The sequence below is a fragment of the Felis catus genome, chromosome A2 (genome assembly GCF_018350175.1).
Source record: "Felis catus isolate Fca126 chromosome A2, F.catus_Fca126_mat1.0, whole genome shotgun sequence".
Taxonomy (NCBI): domain Eukaryota; kingdom Metazoa; phylum Chordata; class Mammalia; order Carnivora; family Felidae; genus Felis; species Felis catus.
The window spans coordinates 105,315,085-105,328,758 of NC_058369.1; the positions used below are offsets into that span (position 1 = coordinate 105,315,085).

The window sequence follows — 13,674 nt, forward strand, 5'->3', positions numbered from 1 at the left end:
TAAAAAAATTTTTTTTTAATCTTTCAGTATTAAAAAAAAATCTTTCAGTATTTCTCATCACCTATAGGTATGAAAGCATCCTTACTCTAATTCACAAAGCCCTTTTCAATTAAGACTCAGGATTTCCGCTTATACATGGTAGGCTCCAGCCACCAGAACTTCTCATTCTTTGTGAGTGCACAGGGATATTTATTTTTCTCTAAGACATTTGTCTACTTCTCTGAGAACTTGCTTCAACACAGCTCACATGTCACATCTTCTGTGACTAACGTACCCTCCTCTTCTCTCCTGAGAGAAGTGACTATTTTTTCCCCTTTGTTCCTGTTGCACTTTGTATTTATCTGGTGGACTATATATCACATTGTTATGTGCTTTAGAGCTCTATCTCCCATGCATTGTACACATTTTTTTAAGTTTATTTTATTTGTGAGAGACAGAGAGAGCAGGGAAGGGGCAGAGAGACAGAGGGAGAGAGAGGATCCCAAACAGGCTCTGCACTGTCAGCACAGAGCCCCACATGGGGCTCAAACCCACAAATTATGAGATCACGACCTGAGCTGAAATCAACAGTTGGAGGCTTAACCAACTGAACCACCCAGGTGCCCCTGTATGATACACTTCTTAAAGACAAAATATGTCTTATTCATTTTGGATCAGTGGTACCTAATAGACTCTCTAGCACACAGTAGACAATAAATGCTTGCTGAAAAGTGACTGCACATATCTTTATTCAACTGTAAAGTAAAGAACTGCTGGGGTGGGGAATGGATCCACAACTAGCTGATTCCTCAACTTTACATTAGAGCAGAGTCACCTAGTGAAATAGGTCTAGGGTTCAACAAAGGCAGCAGTTTTTTAAAGAAACATTGCAGGTGATTCTGACACCAGAGTTTGGGAATTGAGACATAGACTACTGAAGAGTATGTTACATGTACCACAGAAGTTTTCTAACATTGAAAAAGTGGGAAAGTGGAGGGATAGCCTAAAACTGGAGATAATTTCCATTAAATAATTGATCTAATTCATTTTAACAAAGTACAGTGTAATGCGGTATAAATGTTTACTGTAGAGTCTAAAATGTCATCTGTCTGCAAATTTTTTTAGGGGAAGCAAGTTACAAACAAGGTGATAAACCTATAATCTCAATTAAACCGCACACATCATCTTCTCAAGATCAGAAGCTCACCCACATTATCATCTGAATAGTCTCTAAACATGTCAGATCAAGGAAGCCTAGAGTTTCTGCAGTGAGAATCTTAGTCTTCTTTGTATTTGAAGGAAATCAGAGAGAAGAATTTACAAAATGAGTGTCAAGTATAGAAAACCACTGAAGCAGCTCATATCATGAACTGCTCTGCTGCTTACAAAACAAATTGGGCACCAATAGGTTAGGACACTTTTTGGCTGTATTTTTTTAACTTATTTATTTATTTATTTTGAGAGAGAGAGCAAGGTGGCAGACAGAGAGGGAGGAGAGAATCCCAAGCAGACTCTGCAATGTCAGCACAGAGCCCAAGGTGGGGCTTGAGCTCATGAACTGTGAGATCATGACCTGAGCCCAAACCAAGAGTTGGACACTTAAACCGACTGAGCCACCCAGGTGCCCGTGTTGGCTGGATTTCTAATGTAAAATAACTTGATTAAATCAAGCTTATTTGAAGAGCTATAAAATTGATGCTTACATATTCCAGCTATCTTTTCCTAAAATTACTCATCTTGCTACTGTGTTCCAAGCGTCCATAAGGATCTCATGGAAGCATGGCCATGAGTGGTGTGAAAAAGACTTGTCTCCAGTCTCCTCTGCCTACAATTCTGTGATAATCATAACTGATTTCTCAGAGTACACACAGTATATGACGTCAGTCCAGTACAGCCACAGACTACACCAACTTCTCAGCAGGAATGAGCTAATATACACAAACCTGTGATCCTACCTCCAATTCTGATTTCAGTACCACCTCTCAAATAGCGAAGGAATATTCACCTGAACACCTTCTTTGCTTGGTACTGATATCTCATTTTCCTTAACCCTTGTTGTCACCTTAAGATGCTGAATGGCACCACTGTACAGCCTCACCCCAAACCCAAACAATGGCCAGAATTCTCCACAGTGGGCAGATCACCTGGACCAGGACACCGCTGGTGGCAGCTAGACTTATCATGTTGCTGAACCTGGGTGAAGCATAAGGCTCTATCATTTAGCCACAATTTCCATATCCATAACTTTACCGGGCCATTCAGATAACATGCAGATAATTACTGCAAGACTTAGCTCTGTAACTGTATTCATATTTCTGACCCCATCAAGGCTGGATATTTACTTCCTCCTTTTTTCACCCAGCCTGAGATGCTAAGGCCTCAGTATATATTACTATTAAGCCTGCATTCACTAGCACGTGATTAAGTCCTGATTAAGTCCTGAACTCACTGGGAAGCTAATGCATTATGGTTACTAAACATCTAAATGCCCTAACTCTTGCTGGGCTATAAACTGTCATATCATGTAAGCACAGAATCATTGAAAAGAGTTGCCTCTGTTGATCTCCTGGCACATTTCCTTTTAAAAGCAATTTTTAAAAACATTTATTCTCCCCTATGGAAATTCATAGATTATTTAAAAAAAAAAAAAAAAGGATCGTAGAGAAGAGTTTTTACTCCCAGGGAAAGAAGCATCGTTTATAAAACACATTTAGGAACTGATAGAATATAACAGGAGAATTGGGTTCATTTGGGTTGATGATTATTGTCATACTTTTCTAAAACTTTGTTTACACCATCCCCATGGGTTTTTCTAAATTGAACTGGTTGGTTGAAGTAAGTTCTAATACTATCAGACTAAATTAGAAATAAGAAGAGCTCATGGGCAAAAGAAACGGCAGGAATGGAAGAGAAAGAAGAAACAATGTCATAACTAAAAATAAAATTCTTCTAACAACTTTCTCCTAAACTCTCTAAAATCTTAAAAATAAGATTGCCTAGGGTCAGAGGACCCGCAGATACTCAAAAGTGTGATATTTCTTTATTTTATGGATTCAGGAAGTCATAGGAGAAAAGCAGCCCTGAAAAAAAAAACAGAGCAACTTTATTTGCTTCCCTTCCTTGCTCTACTTCTATGGTCCTCTGAAGACTAATAATGCAAAATGCTTTCACCTCCCCGTCTGCTTTGCTTCAAGAGCTATGACACTAAAGGGTAAGTGTGTATATAAATTAATGCTATAGAACATCGATTTCTATTTACAAATTTCACTAAACTTTGACAATTATTTCAGTAATGTGCTGAAGACAGAAAAAAGATCTTAAGCAACTTCACCTGAGTGGAGACACAGAATTAAGTCCAGTGCTATAAAATAAACATAGTTTTGATATTACAACCTAATTATTTCTCCATAATAGCTATTTACATATATACCTAAGTGTCCATTTAGTAACAAAAATAGAAATAAAGGAAAAATCAAGTATTTTTTTTATATTTATTTATTTTTGGGAGACAGAGAGCATGCAGGGGAAAGGCAGAGAGAGAGGGAGAAAGTGAGGCAAAGAATCCGAAGCAGGCTCCAAGCTCCGAGCTGTCAGCACAGAGCCCGACGCAGGGCTTGAACCCACGAAGTGCGGAATCATGACCTGAGCCGAAGTTGGACGCAACCAACTGAGCCACCCAGGCACTCTGAAAATCAAGTATCTTGATTAGAAAGTGATGAAAAATTTTCTTCCAAATGTAATTACTAAAGGAAAAATTAAAAAGTGTGTGTGTTCAGTAGTAATGGCGGTGGTAGCAGTACTGATAACCCAGTGATATAGATTTCATATCCTAAACAGAACCTGGTGAGATAAAACCTTAGAACTAAGTACCAATCTTGTATGTCGAGCCTTACTAATAAGGATAATTGCTAACTGATATTTATTCCCACTCTGTGTCATACACTGTGCTACGCATTAAAATCATAGAACTTCATTAAACCCTCATGCAATCCATATGGTGACACTGGAAGGGAAAAGTTAAGAGCCATATCTGTGGCTTTATCTTTACGGGTGCCTGAGAATGTGATCCTTGGGCAAGTCTCCTAGTAATAGAGTTCACAAAATTAATACAAAAATAGGACACCAGATAGAAGGTGAGAATCCAGCCAAGAACTATGTATCAAACCAAGTACTTGTTTTATTGTCCAGAGCAAATAATGAACAATCTATATTGATAAAAAGCAACTTTTTTGAAGATTGGGGTCAATTATGAGCACCTGAGGCAACTGCTTGCCTAATTAAGAAAAAAGCAAAAGGGACTGCAGTGCTGATTACTCCCCTAAACCTAGGTTGTCTAGCATCTTATCTCATGATTACATTGTCCCAAGTATGGAATGACTGGCATATCAAAAGCAACGCATGTTAGTCATGCAGAATACATGGCCTATGCTATGGTGTTGCTTTGTGTGCTGTGCTATTTCCTTCCTCTCCCTTCCTTAAATCCAAAGGAAAAAAATATTGGTGCTGGTTAAAAGTATTTGTCTCGTGAACTTGATGGTCAATCCAAAACCATAAGCCATTACTGCTGGCATAACAGAAAGGGTTTACTATCTGTATTTTACAGAAAAGAAAATGTAAGCTTAGAGATTAAGTTACAATAAGTAGGCAAACCAGTACTAGAATTGTCTGACATAAAAGAAAGATCTTTTAAATAATACCAAATACTTTGTCCGTATTGCTTCCTGCCATCTTACCAGTCCTGTTATGAAGCTCTCTATTATTGGTTACTAATGACTTCATCATATAACTGTATTTTCATAGTTGATATGTAATCTAATTATATTCCTGATGGATAAAACTCATCACTGTACTGCCAGAAATCTCTCTGATATCAAGCGTATCTACCCCTTGGCTCTCTCTGATTTATTTCCTTTCACTAATCAAGTTATCACTATGGTCTTATATTTTCCTTTAATTTCTCCCCAGGAACATAAGAAAACATTAAAACATTAAAACAAGAAACAAGAAACATTAAACATTAAACAAGAAACATTAAAACAAGAAAACATTAAAAACAATTTTTTAAACCTATTTAAATATACACCTATAATTATTTTGCTGATTTTTTCCAAAATGCACCAAAACATCAGTTTATTATTTTTAAGTTTCTTATTAGATGTTGATATTATTTTCCCCAATACTCTTTAAGTGGCTCTTCTCATCCATGTTATCATAAACTACAACTACCTTAAGGGTAGGGACTGTGTCTGTCAACATCTTCCTCTGTGTATCCAGATATCATAATTGTTGGACAGTAATAAATATTATAATAAAAGATAATTAATGCACATGTCTGGTATGTAGAGCTTTTTATGTAAATAAATAGACATTTACTAAACTCAACTTGAATGATCATTTTTATAGAATGCCAAAACAAAAAGCTGAAAGTTATGAACCTGGATTTATATTAGAGGGTACATGAAAGAGAAATTTCATCTGAGTTGCAATTTTGTATTAGCCCTAGGTATAGAAACCTTTATTTCCTTTTTGCCATTACTTTTAAGAAAGGAATAAATTTTACTACAAAACCTACACAAGCATATTCATGAGAAGAAAAGGAGTTGGTTTATCTTCCAAACTAACCTTAAAATAAAAACTGAATGACCTGGCTCTGCTTTTATAAAGTCATATAGGAAAACCACTTTTCATTTTTTTGTGGTCCCAATTTAGAAGTGCTGTCTACATTGTACTGCGTTAACCTTTTAGAGTTCTATTCTACGAATTCCAGAAGCACAACTATCCCTTGAACATCTCAATGGGTCACATCTGGTTTCTATAGGATACATAAGCATGTTGTCAATGATGACAGGATATCTTCTGGAAATACTTAACACAGAAAATTTTCAAAGGATATATATTCTGGATAACAAAGATTTGCTCTTAACAAAAATTACTATTTTTATTCTAAAAATATAAGGCAATACAGACTCACTAATGTTATATATTATACCCACTAGCTTAACCAATAATTCTTTTCACTAAAAATTCTATTGCCTTTCCCTAGCTTATTGCATTGTTGTTCTGTTTATATACTGAACTGAATATATATCTCTTATAAGTATAATTAAAAATATATTTATATATGATAACATATATAAAATAAAAATAAATATTTTATACCACAGTCCAAGTGACTTACAAACAAACAAAAAAATATTTCCCATAGTTCTGGAGGCTGTGAAGTCCAAGATCAAGATGCCAGAAGATTTGGTGTCTAGTGAGATCCTACTTCCTAGTCCACAGAAACTCATATTCTTGCTGGGTCCTCATATAGTACAATGGGCCAGGAATTTTCTGAAGGCACTTATGTAATTCATGAGGGTTCTACCCTCGTGACTTAATTACCTTCCCAAAACCCCACACTCAAATACCATCACACTGGGGATTAGGTTTCAGCATATGAATTTGAGAGAGACACAAACATTCAGTCTGTAGCAATAAATTATTGAAAGTATAATTATGTTTTAAAGTGTTGGGGCGCCTGGGTGGCGCAGTCGGTTAAGCGTCCGACTTCAGCCAGGTCACGATCTCGCGGTCCGTGAGTTCGAGCCCTGCGTCAGGCTCTGGGCTGATGGCTCAGAGCCTGGAGCCTGTTTCCGATTCTGTGTCTCCCTCTCTCTCTCTGACCCTCCCCCGTCCATGCTCTGTCTCTCTCTGTCCCAAAAATAAATAAACATTGAAAAAAAATTAAAAAAAAATAAATAATAAAAAAAATAAAGTGTTAAAGTTTTCATACATTGTCAACATGATCTTCTTACACACCTTATAAGGAATCTATTATAATTCCACTTGGAGAGAAGTTAGTGAAGAGCAGGACATAGATTTGAACCAAATCTATGTAATTTTAGAGCTATTATACTTTATTTACAATGTGTGATTTTTAACTTGTTATTAGAAAAGTAATTTATTGTAAAAATATTAATGTAAATGAAACTATCACACAGAGATAACACCTGTTTATATTTATGTAACACCTGTTTATATTCAACAAATATAAACTCTTGCAGTTATATTTATATATATAAACATATATTGACATAATATATTATTATTACAACCAATATTGACACATCTATTTATATATATTCATAGGGAGATGTGTTATCATCACTTATATTTTTTATATATCCAATTTTTTGTATATCCAATATTATCTCCTACTTTTCAATTTATAAGTTAGTGAGATTTTTCATATATCATTAAATATTCTTCTCACATCACTTTTATTTATTTTCCTTTCAATATATAAAATTTATTGTCAAATTGGTTTCCATACAACACCCAGTGCTCATCCCAAAACTCATCACTTTTAATGGTTGTGTAATACTCCCTTATAATAATTTACAATGTAATATTGTTATTAACTTACAATTGGTGTTGTCAAGTATTTCAATCATCCAACAACATGAAATTGGCTAAATAAACTGTTTTTGGTATTTGCTGTATTCATGTCTTTCCTTTCCCTACTATCAACCTTCATTCATTACTCACTTCTGAGCAATTTGAATTTTGTTCTCTTCCACTCATTGGAAACTGCTTTTGCCAAAACAACTTGGTAACTTTTTGTTATCAAACCTAATAACTATGTGTCATGCTTCTTAACTGACTGATCTGCAAGGGTGGCACTGTAGACAATGTCATTCCTCTTCCTTATATGGATTCATTTAAGCCATATGCAGTTGTTTTCACCTAGTGATTTCTCCATCAGATCTTCCAGATCTCAGCTTAAGTCACCTTCCCAAGAAGGCCCTCCAATAACATCCTCTCTAAATAAGTCTCCTGCTGTTTTACATCCTGAACACTGTTCGTTCACAGACACAGCACAATTTGTTAAAAAAAAAAAAAAAAAAGATTAATTTTTTGGGTGGGGTCTTTGGGGTTTTCTGTATACAGTATCATGTAATCTGCAAATAAAGTTTGACGTCTTTCTTGCCAGTTTGGATACCTTTTATTTCTTTATGTTGTCTGATTGCTGTGGCTAGGACTTCCAACACTGTGTTGAATAACATTGGCGAGAATGGACATCCCTGTCTTATTCCTGATCATTGTTTATTCAATAGATGGAAAACACCAAACTACAAGAAAACTTTCTATTTTATTTAGCGATGTAAATCTATCGCACATCATAGTTCCTTGCCCTGGGTACTGCGCTGAATAGTGAATGAAACTTTCCTTCCCCCCATTCCTCCTGGGAGAGAAGGACTTTCATTGTAAATTTATCACTGAAGGGCATACGAGTCCTGTGACTCAAAGTAATGCTGTAAACTTTGTATAATTCATCAAAAAAAAAAATATTTTAAGGTGGCAACATCAAAAGGAAATGAATGTGAAAAGAATATACTCATGAAGTCGCTGTTGATAAAAAACATTAAAACTCCTTGTCACTAACTGTGGGATCATAAGCTATTTAGTCAGCTTGCCTCAAGACAGATTTTGATCAGTTATTATAGATTTCTCACCTAGATTAATAGTTTGAGACTCTTCTTTAAAAAAGTAAAATTATGCTAAGGAAATGTCATAAATTCACACATGTTCTTTGTTTTCACCTTTAAAAGTAGATGATTCTATGATTCTATGATTCTCAAAATTCAATTATATGTCTCAAAAAGGACAATTGCTATTATAACACTTTCCCTCTTGAAGATTAATTACCTTCCTCTAGCTTTGCTTCTTCAGTGAAGAATTTCTGGTACCAGACATTAACCAGAGATTCCATTGTCAGCATTTTTAAAGTTTGAACTTAATTATATAGAATTTTTTTACATATTTCTTTTAAGCTATCACATGTTTCAAGGTATTGAATGTTTCTATGAATCCCTGCATATTTAAGTGTACTTCTGTAAGTTCAAGTTTCATTCTTCTGATGAAAAGAGAGATAGATATAGATATATAGATATATAGATATAGATATAGATATAGATATAGATATAGATATAGATATAGATATAGATATAGATATAGATATAGATAGATATGCTTGATTTTTCAATCAAATCTTAAAGAATTTATTGAAGCTCATTTCTTGGCTTAAAAATACTTTAAACTACAATTTTTCAGTGTTGAAAGCTCCCACATTAAATTAAAAAAAAAAAATGGTGCTCTGTGCAACCCAACATGCATCCAGTTCCTCTCCAGATCTCTAGCTTCTCTAATCCATACTGCCAGTGGTATAGATTGTACTCCAAACACAAACCAGCTTCTTTATCAAGCTTATCACCCAGCAGTACCACACAACCTAGAAGCAGTCCCAGAACATGTTTACTAAATCAAGGTGCTTTTTTTGTCTTTTCATAGAGTTATCATGTTCTTTTCAAAATAATAGACTCCTAAAATCACTAAAATTCCTGAGATATTTGTATTAAATCACACATTGATAGTCTTAATCTTAAACTAACGTTGTCATGCATGGGTTTCTTTAGGAAGATAAGTAGATTGCAGCTGCAATAGGTTTTTTCATTATTTTTTCTGGGAATACACAACCATTTACATCGTTGGAAATCTATTTAGTTAGTAACAGTATCACTTGTAAAAAAAAAAATCTTGTTAATCAATAAATAAGGGGAAATAGTTAGTCCATGATTATAGCTCTGTGAAGAGTCATTATATCCTGACAAGGGACCAATACATATTCAGCATCAGAAATCATATCCTCAGAGAATGAGCTTTTGTGGTCGTTACTGAAGAATTACAAGTCACGGTACTTGTTAAGATTTTGACAATCTTTATTTGTCAATCTGTATTGACAAATTGTATTTGTCAGATTGTACAATTGACAATCTGTATTTGTATAAATATATCAAACCAAACAGATTAAATCCAGCTTGCCCACCTAGTTTCCAGTGAAGTATTGTCTTCCTTTTGCTGCTTCCTCACCCAATCATATATCTTGAACATCATTTTACTTGTTGTACACACATTTGCTTGTCTATTCTTCTAAATGGTAAGCTTCTTGAGGGTAGGAGCCATTTATTTCTTTTATAAGCAAAGCTGAAGGTCAAAAAGCATAGTAATTACTAAGAATCTTATATTTCTATAGGCTTTAATTTCACTCACTCCATCTAAGTTTGAGCACATTTTGCTTTGCCACAAATTTCAATCTTTTTATATCCACCAAAACTCATGTATAAATTTGACATACTTTTCAACAATAGACATAAAATGGTAAAGCAAATCTCTCTTCACATCTATTGGTTTAATATTTGTCCCTCCCTCTCCTTTATTAAAATGAGAGCAATCTCATGATGAGTAGGTAAGGTGAAATAAAGACACCAAAAGTAAGCTTAAGTCATTTTTAACAAACCCCCTATAGATTTGGACAAAGGTTTCACTGCATCCTATCAGGCAGTATAATTCATCACAAATTAATGTTTGCATTTAAATGTTTTTATCTTGTCATCTAAAAGCAGTTATAATTATAGATTAGTCTCTTATTATTACTTTTATAATGAAAGCTTCCAAAAGAGAATTTGTCAAACAGTAAGAGTTGGCATCATAGTTGATTTACTGTAACACATGTTTTTATTCATTTGTATATTATGTAGATTTTTATACTATCTTTAAGCAAGTTTTCCATAAAAAGGTAACAAAGGTAATTTGAATATCTATAATGTAACACCTTAGGTTATTTAATATACATGGAATTTGAAAATGGCTAATAGCGTGATATAATTTCTTATAGAGTAGTTTAGTACTTCATATGTTCTAATTCCAACTGTGACTAATCAGTACCTTGCAAAAAATGTGAACACTATAATTGTTACAGTAAAGGAGACTTTAAAAATGAATAGTAAAGTAAAAATAATATTTCTTAGTCATTTAAAAGTAGCTTCCTTTTTTTCATACTCCTTTCCTAACATCCAATAGTCATTGTATCTCTATTTTTATTTAACATCGGGAATCATTTCAAAGAATAAAATTTTCTATTTTTATAAATCAAAGGAGTTAGATAATATCACACATCAAATTCTCTTTATCCCTAGAATGAGGAGGAAATAAAAGGCAACAGAAGGAATATTTATTGAGCATCTCCTCTTTAAAAGACATTACACTCTAAGTATAAATACCAGATTTTCATTCTCTTGCTTGAATCATTCCCACTCAGTGTTCTATAACATATCTGAGATGGCTATGCTCTCTAAATTTTTCCTGCTTGGTGGCCTCATCCTACTTGATTACCCCCTCCATCTAGCTCAGATTCCATTACCTATTATTTCAAATAATCTCATCAGTATCTTTCCTTGCAGTCCTTGGCTTTTCCTCCCATACCTCTGCCAAAATCCCAACAGGTATCTACCATCCTTGAGTTTGCTTCTAGGTTACTGAGATATGCTAGAAAAAAAATAACCAACAATAGGAGACAGATTAGAATTTACCAACTCCATTGATTTTAATAATGCCTAACCAATTTCTGAAGGTATAACAAGTAAAAAAAAAAAAAAGGGGGGGGGGTGGAGTAGAGAAAAAAAGAAAACTAAGCTGCTACTTAATATATTTAGCTCTATGGAGGTTATCAGATTGCTAAATGTTGAGGGCAAAATTTAATTTTATCATGAAAAGCTGATGTGCTTACTGGAGCTGTAGAAATCAATCTATCAAGTGGCAAGATAATGATAGCACAGATAGACTCTATGATGACTCACTCTGTTTGAAATGATAACCATTTGCAGAGACTACTCTTAAGCAACCCTCAATTTATTTTATTGGTATAAATTGAATGTGCTTTTCCCCTATGAACCTAATCTGCCAAAATCTAAACCTACAATTTCTCTCACTGTTTTCTTATTTAACCCAATGGCACTTAATGTCATCAGTCTGACCCTACACATATGTTATATGGTTGAATGTAGGACTCTGCCAATTTTTTTCTCATTAACCACTTAAGTGTTTCATTCACCCTAGCCTTATCTGTGAAGCAGTGATAAGATTTAGCTCATCTGTCAGATCCTTGTGCAATAATTCTTTCCTACTTTTACGTTAGAAAACTGGAGTTTTAAAAATTTATCCCTTCACGATTATAATGAATTCTTAAGTTCTTTCAACAGTTGTGTCTAAATCTCAACTTCTAAGTACATGTTTTTATCATTTAGAATGATTATTTGTTTGAAATCTATGGTGAAAGAATATTATTCTGTTTTCAATACATATTTTTTATTTTTAAACAATTTTTAATGTTTGTGTGTGTGTGTGTGTGTGTGTGTGTGTGTGTGTGTGTGACAGAGAGAGAGAGAGAGAGAGCGAGCATGAGCAGGGGAGGGGCAGAGAAAGAAGGAGACACAGAATTTGAAGCAGGTTCCAGGCTCTGAGCTGTCAGCACAGAGCCCGATGTGGGACTCAAACTCACCAACTGTGAGATCATGACCTGAGCCAAAGTCGGACACTTAACTGACTGAGCCACCCAGGCACCCCTCAATACATATTTTAAAATTTTAGTATGTAGACAACCAAGTAGAAAATAAAAGAATGTATTTTTATCAGAAAAGAACAAATGACTAGGATGAAAATTGGTCTTCTCCCTGTCATACCCATACCCATTGAATGCTTATGGGAAAAACATAAAGAGCCTGGATTGATGATTGACTTTTCTTTCTCATAACTTAAAAAAAATTTAGACATTTATTTCTATGTATCTAATTTAGAAATTTATTTCTATATATCTAATTGTCAAAGTCGAGGTTTAAATGCTTAAATTAATACCTTTTCCATACCTCATTCATCTTGATCATTTTCCTCTTAACCACATGTCCATTCTTTTCATTCTCTCCCCTTTTAGTTCGTTATATTTTTATATCCTTTCCCCACTCCTCTCTCTCCCTTTTTCTCTCGTCAGCCACCACCTCTCCCTCTTTCTGTCTCTCTTTCATTCTCTCTCTACACGCCCCCCCCCAACACACACACACCTCTACCCGCCCTCTAACAACACCTTAGTCCACCCACAAATATCTTTACCATCAGTCATCTCTTTTCCACGTCAACTACCACAAACAGGGTTTGGATGTTCAGTAACTCTTGAGTGGCAAAGCGTAATAACCATTAACTAATTTCCTTCTCTAATCTAGTTATCTTTAGCTTCTGGAGAGTTTCAGATTCCTCTCAAAATATGATAGCTTTATATCCTCTTGCCTGTAAAATCCCATACACATAAAACTCACCATGTAGTTTCTGATGAATAGCAGTTACAGAAGCCAGACCACAGGTATTGGTTTAAAATTATGCTCTTGCTTCCCCCACTTCCAATCTAGCCCTACCCCACTGCCACTTTAATTCTCCTGATATATTGACAAATCACATTAATTTCCTCAAAAAACTTGTCATACCCCACTATTTGTTGATTCTTAATCTAAATCTTTATTCTGGACTCAAAATTCTATAAGGTACAGCTTTACTTCCAGTAAGACTCACCATTCTTGTATTCTGTGAAGCCTACAGTCTAGCTCAAATTAATATGCACCAAATGTGTTCCCTATTGTCCTTCCTTTACTGATTTTCTCTGCCTACACGCTCTCTACACCAATTAAAATATACCACTTCCTAGGTTCCAAAGAAATTCTGAATTCATTTGGGTATAGCATGGACATTAGGGGTTTTAAAGCTTTCCATGGGTCTCTAATGTGTAGTTAATTTTGAAAAACACTGATGCAGATAATCTAATACCCTCAG

General features: G+C 34.6%; 1 long non-coding RNA gene across 1 annotated transcript; it reads right to left on the reverse strand.

Annotated features, from left to right (window-relative positions):
• Positions 1–9,716: 9,716 nt before the first annotated feature.
• LOC123383890 lies at positions 9,717–11,470 on the reverse strand. Its single transcript, XR_006594243.1, has 2 exons — positions 11,222–11,470; positions 9,717–10,005 (listed from the first exon to the last, which is right to left on the reverse strand). It is a non-coding gene; the product is annotated as an uncharacterized LOC123383890 (long non-coding RNA).
• Between the last annotated feature and the right edge of the window lie 2,204 nt (positions 11,471–13,674).